General features: G+C 56.9%; 1 long non-coding RNA gene across 1 annotated transcript; it reads left to right on the top strand.

Moving 5' to 3' along the window:
* The first annotated feature begins 8,209 nt into the window (after positions 1-8,209).
* Positions 8,210-10,803, top strand: LOC101689421. The gene is made up of 3 exons (XR_201302.3): positions 8,210-8,795; positions 8,935-9,684; positions 10,571-10,803. It is a non-coding gene; the product is annotated as an uncharacterized LOC101689421 (long non-coding RNA).
* The last annotated feature ends 1,754 nt before the right edge of the window (positions 10,804-12,557 follow it).

Genomic DNA, 12,557 nt, shown 5'->3' with positions numbered 1-12,557 from the left:
GCGTGGAGCCCAGCACGGCCGTCTCTGCGCCCCCAGTCAGCAGGGGGACCTCTCGGAAGATGAGACCTTCCATCAACAACTTACAGGCTGAAGGGTCAGAGGGTTCGGGGTGGGGGGGTGACGTGGGAACCAAAAGCAGAAGAAAAATCAAATTTCCTTTCTCCCTACAGCCCCCTGACAAGTCCTCGGAACAGGCAGAGCGACCTTCCTCTAGGGGCTCAGCGGCCTCCATGCTGACACTTCGCGAAGGGCAACAAGCCATTCTGGCCCGACCCCCAGGATCCTGTAAGTCTATTTTAACATAAAAATTCCTCTGGAAACTTCCTTTATCTCTAAACCCCAAGATACGTGGTGGCCATCATCGCCGCAAGCATACATGCACCGAGAGACATCCGAAAGGTCTCAGGACTGAGTTTTCATGGAACAGTAGTGCATGACCTTCTCCTCGCTAGAGCTGCCCCCTCAGGGTCCTGGAAACCTTGTTCCCAAAATACCTGGGAGTCCCGCGCTCTCCCTAACCCCTCCCGACTTGGAAGTATATAGGGCCCCCCCCCCCCAGGATCCAGTGCAGCTCTACCTGCCCCCGGTCATGTCCCCGGGCTTTAATAAAACCACCTTTTTGCACCAAAGACGACTCAAGAATTCTCTCTTGGCCATGGGCTTCGAAAGCAAACATCGTTCGTTCATCAGTAGGCTGGGTCACAAACTAGGTACCAGGTCCTCCTCCCCGGCACCGTGTGTAAGTTCTGCACTAACTGCAAGAGGAGACCGCGCTTGGAGTCCTGTCTCCCTCGTCCTTACCCACTGCAAGTGACAGACCCTTTGCTCAAACCAAGAGACTTGGGCCAACGCACCCCCCCAAGGGGAAGACCCCTTGTCCTCAGGGACAGGAGGGGTGTTCACGCCCAAGTAGGAGTCTGCAGAACTGTCGGAGGCAGGCCCCTGGCCAGGGCGGCCTCCGCCATTAAAAGATGGCGCCTGGCTAGTTGCGAGGTGAGGATGGCCGCGTGAGACTCAGCGGAACGCCCAAAGAGGAGGGAAACAGCATTGGTTGTTAGCAAAGTTGTTTGTTTAGGTGCACCGCCTGATTCGCTCCCTCCTGTACCCTGCTCGCTGATTGGTCATGTAAGCGCATGTAAGTGTGTAGACTTGCGGAAACAGAGAGAGAGAAGATGCATCCGAACCAGGCTTCTTGTCGACCTTGCGGGCCGAGGGCGATACAGAACCCCCTGGAGACCCAGGCCCTTCCTTGCTTTGAACAGAGGGTCCTGAGTTCACCAACATAAAGGCACCCCCTTCATGCTCGTGCTTTGGGGAGCCCCTCAGTAGATTACAACGAACACCGTTCTTTGAGAACAGTGTCTCTCTGCCCTCCTGGCACCAGGAACCCAGGGCAGGAACAGGAAGCCACCATCCTCAAGATCCTTCCTGGGGATGCTGGTGGCTCTGTGGGTGGAGCATCGGACTCAGTCTCTGCTCTGGTCCTGAGCTCCGGGTTGTGGGATCGAGCCTTGAGTCGGGCTCCACGCTGAGTGGGGGTCTGCTTCGGGCTCCGTCTCCCTCTCCCCCTGCTTTTACTGCCTACTCTCTCTCTCAAAAACGAAACAAACCCCGCAACACCCACTCTGAGAGGGGCTGGGCAGGGGTGAGATCGAGCAGTCGCTGCGCTCTCCCACGGGGTTCAAATGCCTTTTTTGTAATGAGACTTTTGCTTGGTTCCTGGAGAACGTTGTCCCTCCACGTGCGCACCCGCCCACTCTCCTGCCCCTACCCCCGGCTCGCGGGACTTACACCCTCCTGCTGGGTCTCATGCACGCGCCGGCTCTGAGCTGGTCTCTCCGAGTCGTGTTCCCGCAGGTTCCCTGGGCTGCCCGCGCCCGCCTCTGCCTCCTCGTGCACTGTCTTCCGCACTTGCGGTCACCGAGGGAGCTCTGGTCACCGCGGGAGCTCCTCAGAGAGCTGCCACAGCACCCTCGTATGTGGCCCCCACACGGCTGTGGATGTGTCTAAGAAGGTGTTTGTAGGGAAGATGAACATTCCAGTGGGTGAAACACAAGTACAGCAGGCTGCCCTCCGTCGCGTGGGTGGACCTCCTCCAGTCAGTTGAGGATCTGGATGGCACCCCGACGGACACCCCCGCCCCCCACCCCGCAAGAAAGGGGCAGTTCAGCATTGAACAGCCTCTGGCCTTAACTTGCGATGTTGGCTCTTCCCGGCTTCTGCTCGGCCAGACCGCGCTGATGACTCTGAACTTGCCGGCTCCCATAACCGTATAAGCCGGCTCAGTCCACGAAATCTAGTCCTGTACAGAAACGTTCTCTTATTCTGTTTCTCCCGAGAATCCTGATCATCACCCAGAATGTCCTTTTGATTTGCTCTCGGGAGCCACGTTCTGTCGGAACGCCCCGTCTTTGAATCACCTGTTTGTCTTTTCCTCTGTTTTATGGATCACAGTATCGTTGCTCTTCTAAAATTCTCTTGTGCTAACTCCCTTCTGTGGACCATCTGCTGGTCTGTACGTGTGGCTTTCCCCTATTGTGATTGGTCATGGTCCCCTGCCTCTGGAGATCCTCGGAGGCTTTATTGTGCGCTGGGCATTGTAGAAGTAAGAACCACAGAGGCTGCACTCACACACCCCCGGGACAGGGGCCCCACACCCTCCTTAGCCGGATCAGCGGGTACCAAGTACCAAGCACCTACAGCTTTGTGGGGTCTGGCCTGCAGGTTGAGAAAGGTGCATGGAAACTCCCGTGCGTCCCTTTCCCCTGCCCCAGCCTCTGGCTGAGACTGGCCTGCGTCCTTGGCCCTGGAGCACGTGGGACAGGCTGTTCTGCTCACTCACTGGGTCCTTACGCTCTGCCTGTAAGCCTCCCGCGTTCGGAAGCAGCTTCCCAGTCTGACAGCTCTCTTGGGAGCAAGTTCAGACATGCATCGGAGGCCCGCCCCTTCCTCTGCGGGGATTTGCTGCCTAGGGAGACTGTGGGAAGGGTCACCTTCCTGGCAGCAGTCCCTTCCAGGGCGTGTCTCCCGCATCCCCAGCTCTGCGTGCATTCTGGGCGGGAGAAGGCATTGGCAGCTTTGCAAATGTCTACCTGGTGGTAAGATCATCACCGGTTTCCCTTGCCCAGAGCCAAGTCTGTGTGGGTCGCACCCACCCCTTGGTGCCTGGAGGTGCCACATGGCCATGGGAAGGAAAGGCCGCTGCACCAGCCCACCTGGGAAGGATTCTGACCTCTGACCCTGGTCACTCAGCGCTTGCCCCCGTCACAACTCTCCAGCATATTTTAAACACAGCGATGGTGATCTGTCTGGCTTTCTCTCCCCGGTCCGGTGAAGTACTTGACGGCACGGTCCACGTCATCCTCCCGCACCCTCTCCTCGTGGGAGCCTCGGACGGCTGCGGAATCGCATGCCCACTCTGCATCCCGGTCCGTCGGACGGTTTCCCAAGTTTGCTGTTTTTACCACTTATTCTCCAGGATTCCCGGGTACAGTATCATATCATCTACAAACAGCAGGTTTTACTTTTTCCATTCCTTTTTTTTTTTAAATTTATTTATTTGAGAGGCAGAGAGAGAGTACCGTTTTGAGGGGGGCATGAAACAGAGGCAGGAGAGAGAGAGAATCTCAGGCAGGCTCCACGTCCAGCAGGGGGCCGGACACAGGCTGGATCTCATGACCCCAGGAAGACTTGTGCCCAAATCAAGAGCCCCAGCCTAAACCACAGGAGCCCCCAGGTGCCCCTTCTTCCCGTTCTAATGCCTGCCCTGCGCACCCCTGCTGAGCACTTCCTGTTCACATGCGCATCGAGATGGGGACACTTCTGCTGTCCTTATAATGTAAGATGATGACTTCAGGAGATTGGGTTTTTCTTGAATGTTTTTAATCAAGAAAGGTTATTCGACTTATCAGAGGTATTTGCCAAGTCTGTAGATTTGCCCCTATATTTATTTTCATTTCTATTAATAGGAGGAACTACGTTGACAAGTTCCCTAGTATTTTATTTTTTTTTAAGATTTTATTTATTTATTTGACAGACAGAGATCACAAGCAGGCAGAGAGGCAGGCAGAGAGAGAGGAGGAAGCAGGCTCCCCGCCGAGCAGAGAGCCCGATGCGGGGCTCGATCCCAGGACCCAGAGATCGTGACCTGAGCTGAAGGCAGAGGCTTAACCCACTGAGCCACCCAGGAGCCCCTCAGGCGCCCCTTTCTTTTTCCAATTTTCTGTGTTACCACGTCGTCTTCTTTTCAATGAAACCGAAATTTGGGCTTTAAAATCTTCTACAGCACTGGGAGGAGCCCCTGACAGCGCAGGGAAATACTCGCTTCGATCCTTACTTGTCACCACTTCTGCCCCGCGGCCGACAAGGCGGCATCCAGCCGCGTTTTTCTTACAGGTGTTTGGGGGGGCGGGTGCTAGGACTATTTCTGGGTCGTCGACGCCGCTGTGCCCACTGAGCTGCGGTTCCTCTGGGGCCCAGGCCGCGTCCGGGACCCGCGTCGCCCCCGGCTGCCCTCCGCCACCCCCACCCCCCCACCCCCCACCCCCCTCGGCTGCCCGACCCCCACCCCCCGCTGCCCTCCGCCACCCCCACCCCCCCACCCCCCACCCCCCTCGGCTGCCCGACCCCCACCCCCCGCTGCCCTCCGCCACCCCCACCCCCACCCCCACCCTGTGCCGCTCCCCGCCCCCCGCCCCCGCCCGGCCCCGCGCGGCCGCCTCCCTCCCCTCCCCCTCCCCGCAGGCGGGGCTCCGAGCGGCTCGTCGCCTCCTGCCCTTCCTCCCCCGTCCGTCGTCCCGTCCGTCGTCCCCGCCGTCGCCCGCTCGAGCCCTCGGTCCGGCCGTCGCTCCGCGCGTGGCTCGCCCGCGGCCGCGGACCGCTCCGGCCGCCGCCGGTTTCCCCGCACGGTCCGGCGCGGGCCCGGCGGGCGTCTGCCGGCGGCGCGGGGACGTGCGGGCTGTCGCCGCGCGCGCGCCTCGCTCGGTGGCCGGTCCGCGGTCGCTCGGGGGCAGGGGCCCCGCCCCGGGGCGTCCGGTACTTTCCCGTCTTACTCCCCCTTCCCGTTTGCCACCCGCAGGGGTCCGCGCCCCGGGAAGGGCCGCATGTCCGGCCCCGCGCCCCGGTCGCCTGTGGCTGGTCCCCCCGCCACCAGCTCTAAGTCCAGACGCTCCCCTTCTGGGGCCGGCTTCTGTCTGGTTCATCCGCCTCGGACTCTGCCTTCCTCCCCGCTTCCTCCCCGCCGCCCCCAGGTGCCCAGGTCCTCCGCCCCCGCCAGACCGGGTCTGTCCCCGCCAGGGACATCCGGGCGTCTCCATCTCCCCGGTGCTGAGGTCACGGCAGAGGTCGGGTCTGTTGCCTCTCCGTTGACCTGCGCTCCTGCTCTTGCTAGAAAGGACCTAGAAGTGCCCTGGGAAACCCAGAATTCGGGGAGGGGGGGATGTAAGAGTCTAAATTTCTTGGTGGCACGGACAAGACACTGGGTTCTGGGTTCTGGTTCCGCAGCCGGTGACCTTTTAAGTTCGTGCGTGAATTCCAATAGCGCCTCATCCTGCACTTTCCGAATTCAATCCGCAGGGCGTCCGGATGGTGGCGGCTGATTTCCCACCTTAAATAGAAGCGGTGACAGCGCCAGAAGCAGGGGTGAAGCAGTTCTAGGAGCCCCTTGTCCCATCAGAGGACCCTCGCAGGCCTGGCTCGCTGAGAGCGCTCATACATTCTGTTGGATTTAATCAAATGATTTTCTGCACATCTGGGAATATAGTATGTTTTCCCTTTGTGAGGGGCCTTGGTGATTTTCTGACATTAGAGTACATTTTCATTAATTTTTATGGGAGATTGCCCTGGAATTTTCATTTCTTCTAATACCGTGTGCATGTTTTTCAAACTCTAGTTAACGCTAGCATCTGAAAATTAATTAGGGAGTGTTCATTTCTTCCTTTCCTCTGAAAGAGGTTTTGGAAGATTGAGGCTATCTTTTCTTTGAATGTTTGGAAGAATTAACCAGTGAGAGCCGGTAAATCGGGCTTTCTTTTTATCTTAATAAATTTTCTTTTAATTTTTTATTTATTTAAGTTAATTTTATTTTATTTTATTTTATTTTTTTTTAAAGATTTTATTTATTTATTTGACAGAGAGAAATCACAAGTAGATGGAGAGGCAGGCAGAGAGAGAGAGGGAAGCAGGCTCCCTGCTGAGCAGAGAGCCCGATGCGGGACTCGATCCCAGGACCCTGAGATCATGACCTGAGCCAAAGGCAGCAGCTTAACCCACTGAGCCACCCAGGCGCCCCTATTTAAGTTAATTTTAAATGAGTCTTTTGAAGTATACTTTGTAAGAATGAAATTCACAAACTTTATGGGCACGATCTCATGAGGTTTGTCAAGTCCATGCAGTCCTGTAACCATCTCCACAGTCAGAACACGGAACCTGTCCTCACGCCCCAAGAGGTCCCTGGAGATGGGGTTTTGGAATAAGGTGAGGTTCGGTGGGGTGGGGTCCGGAGCCCACAGAGTAAGACTCGTCGAACGCAGGCATCAGGTCTGTGCTGCCCTCCGCTTCCATTCCTCTGGGATAAAAGGCCAGAGCAGCACCTGTGGGTCACACGCTAAGACTAGGTTTCACTTTCTAAGAAACTGCCAACCATTTTTCCAAACAGCTGCTCTGGCCTGTGTGGGTGTCCAGCTCCCTCCTTAGACGCTGGTGATGAGGGCTGCCTGTGTGTGACCCTGGTCCTTCTGTCCCCCGCACACGGGTGCCGCAGCATCTCCTTGTGGTTTGCGTGTGCATTTTCCTAAGGGCTGAAGACACCCAGCTTCTTGTCCTGAGCTCTTTTCCTTTGAACTTCTTCTCTGGTGAAGTGTGGATTCAGATCTTCTGCCCATTTATTGTATTTAATCTTATTATTTAATCGTATGCACTATTTTAATATACACAAATATTTACTTCTGGCTTTGGATTTCAATTTTATTTCCTTAAAGTGTCTTTTGAAAAGCAGAAGTTTTTAATTTTGATGAAGTGTAACTTATGTTTTTCCTGTTACAGATCAGGCTGTTTGTGTCCTAAGAAGCCCGTATCTCACCAAAGTCATACAAATGCTCTCCTGGGCTTGTTTCTAGAAGTGTAAGCGCTTGTGTCTACGTGTTAGACCCGCCCCACAGAAAAATGACACGCAGGGTATGAGGAACCACGTGTATGGTTAGAGATACAGGTTACTTTTGTCGTATGAAAGTCTAATGATCCCAGCACCACTTACAATCCTGTCCCCACTGAATCACCTTGATGACTTTCTAAAAATCAGCTGACCGTACACGTGTGGGTTTATTTCTGTTCCACTGATGCGTGTGTCCATCCTGATGCCCGAAACAAAGCTGTCCTTTTTCTCTTTCTTGTTTTATTTAAAATATTTTTAAATTTTTCTTTCTTTATTTTTTAAGTTTTTAAATTCAGTTAATTAACATGTAATGCATTATTGGTTTCAGAGGTAGAGGTCAGTGATTCATCCATTTTTAAAATTTTAATTTATTTTTTAAAATTTAAATTAAATTAATTAACATATAATGTATTATTGGAAAACTATCTTAATTACTGGAGTCTTACGTTGTGGCTTAAAACCAGGTAATGTCATATCTCCAGATTTGTTTGTTCTTCCTTTTCAAAAGTGTTTTTGGCTGCTTTAGCTACTTCGCATTTTCATGTAAGTTTTTTATTCAGACGGAGGTTGCGTGGATACTGGTCTGGGGAGGCCTGAAACCACAGGAATATGAGTCTTCCAATCTGTGAACAAAATATCTTCTCTAGGGGTGCCTGGGGGGCTCAGTCAGTGAAGCGTCTGCCTTCAGCTCAGGTCATGGTCATGGTCATGATGGCAAGGGGCTCTCTACTCGGCAGGGAGTCTGCGTCTCTCTGCTTCTCCCCCTGCTTGTGCATACTCTCTCACTGACAAAGTCTTTAAAAAATTAGCTTTTAAAAAATAGGCTTCTTTAATTTTTTTTAAATATTTTGTTGAATTCATTGCTAAGTACATCGTGTTTTGATGATATCCTGATTTTTGATTTTTGAAATATTTTGCCATTTATTTTTTAAAGAGAGAGTGGGGGAGCAAGTGTGTGGCGGGGCTGGGCCAAGGCTCCAGGCTTGGCCCAGAGCCTGACGCAGGGCTCGATCCCACCACCCTGAGATCATGACCCGAGCTGAAATCAAGAGCCGGTAACTCAACCAACTGAGCCACCCGGGCGCCCCTTTTGTAATTTAATTTTTAAAATTTTTATTGAGATAATTGTAGATTCACTTGAGTCTTAAGAAAGAACACAGTGGTCTGTGCACACTTCACCCAGTGTCTGCTAATGGTTACGTTTGCAAAACCAGATAAAACATCACAAGCAAGATGCCGACATCGATACAACCCACCAGCCGCTCGCCCCACCGTCTCCCTTGTGTGTGGCTGTTTAGACCCACGACCTTGTCACCAGCAGGTCCCTGCGTGTGCCCCCCCCCCCCACCCCCTGGTCAAGATAGTGCACTTCCCCACGGGCCCAAACACCTGCCGCTTGACCCCACCTCCCTGCCTCTCACTCCTCCCACCCCACCCTCTGCCTTCAGGAATCTCCGGCTCCGCCCCGCAGCGTCTGTCTCTTCTAACTTGACGGGGTTGGAGTTGTGCACTGTGGGTCTTGTCGTGTCAGCTTCTCTCCCAGCTCACCGCCTGCCGAGTCATCCAAGTCCTGCCTCGCCGGGGGCCGTGGTTTAACTGCGCACCTGCGGGGGGACCTCTGGGCCGCCGCAGCTCTCGCTCACAGGTAAGCTGCTGTGGACGCAGCTTCCCACGCGCAAGGCCCAACCTTGCACTTGCTGGTTCCTGGGGCGACGTCCTCTCTGGTTTTACTAGACGCTTGCAGACTGGTTCCCGAGTGGCTGTACCATTCCCATTCCCTCTAGCAAGGTGCCAGTGGAGCAAGGGGATCCCAGACATTTCAAGCCGCGGGGGGTACAGGACGTGCCTGGAGCCCTGCAGCGTCACCGTGGCCGGGCTGTCGGCTCAGCGGAGCTGATCCAAGCCAGAGCTCCATGGACGGGGCGGTGCCGCCTTTCCTCCTTCTGGACACTGTGAGCAAAAGCCTAAGACGGGGACAAGGTGCCCACCGCCCTGCTCTATAGTCCTCTGGGGGACAGTCTCTCTGATGAAGCTTCGGGGGGTTTTGAGGACCGGGGATCGGAGCGGGGGGAGCGCTGGGGTGGGAAAGCACGGGGTCGTGGTGAGGCGCCCTAACGGCCCCCCTCGCCCTCCTGCGAGGAAGCCAGAGGCCACTGGGGCCGGGTGTGTGGATGAATGAACATAAGCGTGGACTTACGGGGCCGCGGTGCACCCAGGCCGAGCCCCACGAGGCCCGCACTCGCAGCCCCTGTAACGTGTGGACTCACGGGGCCGCGGTGCACCCAGGCCGAGCCCCACGAGGCCCGCACTCGCAGCCCCTGTAACTGCCTGTGGTCGGGCTCAACACACACGTAGGGTTTGAACCAGGAGCCCAGCCGCTCAGCTGTGAGCCTTGCTCTCCAAGGACCCGAGAGCGAATCCCAGGCTGTCCCATCAAGGACCCAAGTGGATGGACTTGAGGGGCTGGGATCGTGACCAGCACGGAGGCTGAGGCAGCAGTGGCCCAAGGCCACAAGGACCCAAGGACCCGCAGGGTAAGATGTGACTGTGAGTCCCAGCAGTCTCCAAGCCAGGAGGACACGCCTCAGAGCACAGACGGTGGCTGTCGGACTTTGGTCTGGAAGTTTTACCTGGTGCAGCCCCAGCCCAGCACAGCCGCAGGCGGCCCCGGAAGCTCCCGGGGAGCCTTGCTGGGCCAGGGCAGCGCCTCAGTGGTCGGGCAGGTGTAAGAAACACAATCCTGGGGCGCCTGGGGGGCTCAGCCGTTAAGCCTCTGCCTTCAGCTCAGGTCACGGTCCCAGGGTCCTGGGATTAAGCCCCGCCTCCGGCTCCTACTCTCGCCGTCTCTCTCTGTGTCAGATAAATAAATAAAATCTTTAAAAAGAAAGAAAGAAAGACCCACAACCCCATGTGGCACCCAGGTCCCCCTGGGGACAGTCTGTGATGTCAGGACCTCCATGAGGATGACAGTCCCCCATGCAGCCTTCTGTCCTGGGGTCTCCCATCAAGCTCGGTGGGTTCCGGGCAGCCCTGGGTCTCTGGGGTACTTCGGGGTGGTCAGCTGTAAAGAGTTGTTTGTTGTGACATCAGGTCCCCCCTACAGGGCCGGGCAGCGTCGGGAGGGTTTCTGTGCACAATGGCCAGGAGCTGAGGCTCCCTGTGCCATGCCGGCTGTGACCCAAGGATCACACGACCCACTCACGGTCACTTAAGGCAGCACCCAGAAGATTCTATCTTCGTTTTTGCTTTATTTTGTTTTGTTTAGGGGGCGGAGAAAGCTTCCTGAAGAACTGAGGTGGCGAACCTCCCCCTTGGCCCACACTTCCCCAGTCCCAGGGGCTCTGTGTTGGCTTGTGGCTCGGTGTCCCGTTGGGTAATCAGAACTTTACACTAAAAAAATAATTCCCCATTTTCACCTAGAACGTGAGCCCGGCAGAGTTGGAAAGGAGGAGCACAGAAGCGTTATCACGGAAGGATGCTCCAGCTGCTTAGCACGAGGTCCCGACGTGGTTCACTAGTTTAAAATGGGTCTCCCGGGGCACCTGGGGGGCTCAGTGGGTTAGAGCCTGTGCCTTTGCCTCAGGTCATGATCCCGGGGTCCTGGGATCGAGCCCCGCATCGGGCTCTCTGCTCAGCGGGGAGCCTGCTTCCCCCTCTCTCTCTGCCTGCCTCTCTGCCTACTTGGGATCTCTGTCTGTCAGATGAATAAACAAAATCTTTTAAAAAAGATAAAAATAAAATGGGTCTCCCAAAGGGCTTGGTGGCTGGTCCATTGGTCTTCAGACAGCACGAAGCCCTCAAGGGCCCCGCGTCCCCACGGCGGCGTCAGGTGCTGGAACGCAGCGCGCAGGGCTGAGCGCAGGCCTGATAGGAAGCCCCTGGTGGGGACCTGGTGCCCTGACCCCAGGCCGCTGTTTCGGACCTGCCGTCCCGCTGGGTCTTGTCCCTTCCTGCCAGCTGCCTCAGCCTGCCCCGTCCTCGCCCACTAGCACGCGCAGTCACCGCTGTGGCCTGGGGGAGACACAGGCCCTGGCGAAGCCCCCCCCGCCCCCCCGCCTGCCCTCGGACCGGGCCTCTCGCCCAGCTCGGCTGCGCCCCACGGCGGGGACTGGAGCCTGAGCAGGAGCCGAGCGCAGTCGCGGAGGCAGTGAGAGCACCGGGCTGAACCCGGAGAGAGCATCGAGGCAGCCGGGAGCCAGCAGACCCTCTGGACAGGGAAGAAGCCGCGTGGGAGGCACCTGGAGTCGCGCTGCCCCTCAGCTCAGATCCCTCCCTGGGCAGAGTCTGGCCTTGGCAGGGTCTGGGGGGCCCACCCTGGGGGGACGCAGTCCAGGCAGAGGCCCAGCCTCAGACCGTGTCAGAATTTCCGTGGGCTGTCCTCTGCGGGCGAAGGAGGGGACAGGCGGGGCTCCTGTGTGCTCTGGGGCGGAGGGCACTTTCTCTGTGGTCAGTCAACAACGAGGGCTGCAGAGGGCCCCTCCAGTGGGCACATGGGGTCACAAGAGGGTCACAAAACACTTCTCGGGAGACCCGATTTTTATCCAAATGCTCGTCCCCACAGGGCTTTGTTGTGTGCACCAGTCTGGACCTGCCCAGTGGCCCACTCACAGCCCATGAGTCAGGCAGCCTTGTGGACCCCAAGGGTAGCCCCCCCTGCAGAATCCTTGGGGGAGGGGAGCTTGGGGCAGAGCCTGGCAGGTGTACGTGACCACACACCAACAGCAGAGGCACATTCTGCGGGGCAGAGCCGTCCCCTGTGCCTGGGGCCAGAAGGTCCCTGAAGCACAGTTCTCTCTCCCTCCCGCTGAACCTGAGCCTCAGGGACAGGACCTCCTGTCCCTCCTGGTGACCCAGGGACCTGGGCCTCCCTCCAGCTCTTGATTTCTGAAAGCCAAGACATCGGGGCCATGGGACCCTCTCCCGCCCCTCCCCCCACATGGCTCCCTGCCTCCCTGTGGGGAAGCAAGGTGACCAGTAACTGGGGTCCCACAAAGGGTCCCGCTGACCGCGAGCTGGCCGTCTGGCTCTTCCCTGACTCCTCGGAGCCTTCTCCCCTTGTGTCCCCCAGCCACCGTGGCTTCCCAGAAACTCCTTCCTGGAGGCCAGGAGGACAGCTGGACATCCAGCAATCCTGTCCACTGTGCCCTCGGCTGTCCCTCACCCAGCAACGAAGCGGTGGCCATGCTTGACACAGCCACTCCATCCCTGCTCGTGGGGGCTGACAACTGTGTGACCCAGGCACGTCCCTCTCTGTTGTGGTCAGGACACCAGGCATTCAGCCCCGCTCTGGGGAACTCACCGCAGTCCTCCCTAGGGAGACCAGCCTGCGCCCCACGCCCCTGCCCAGGCTCCTTTCTCACACCTGCCTGCCACGCCCCCTTTTTTCCCATCTTTGTGTCTGTGGATC

This window comes from Mustela putorius, unplaced genomic scaffold, assembly GCF_011764305.1.
Source record: "Mustela putorius furo isolate JIRA1106 unplaced genomic scaffold, ASM1176430v1.1 tig00537303_pilon_pilon_pilon, whole genome shotgun sequence".
Classification (NCBI taxonomy): domain Eukaryota; kingdom Metazoa; phylum Chordata; class Mammalia; order Carnivora; family Mustelidae; genus Mustela; species Mustela putorius.
The sequence above is the reverse complement of the archived record's forward strand: the minus strand, read 5'-3'. Positions and strand labels throughout refer to the sequence as shown.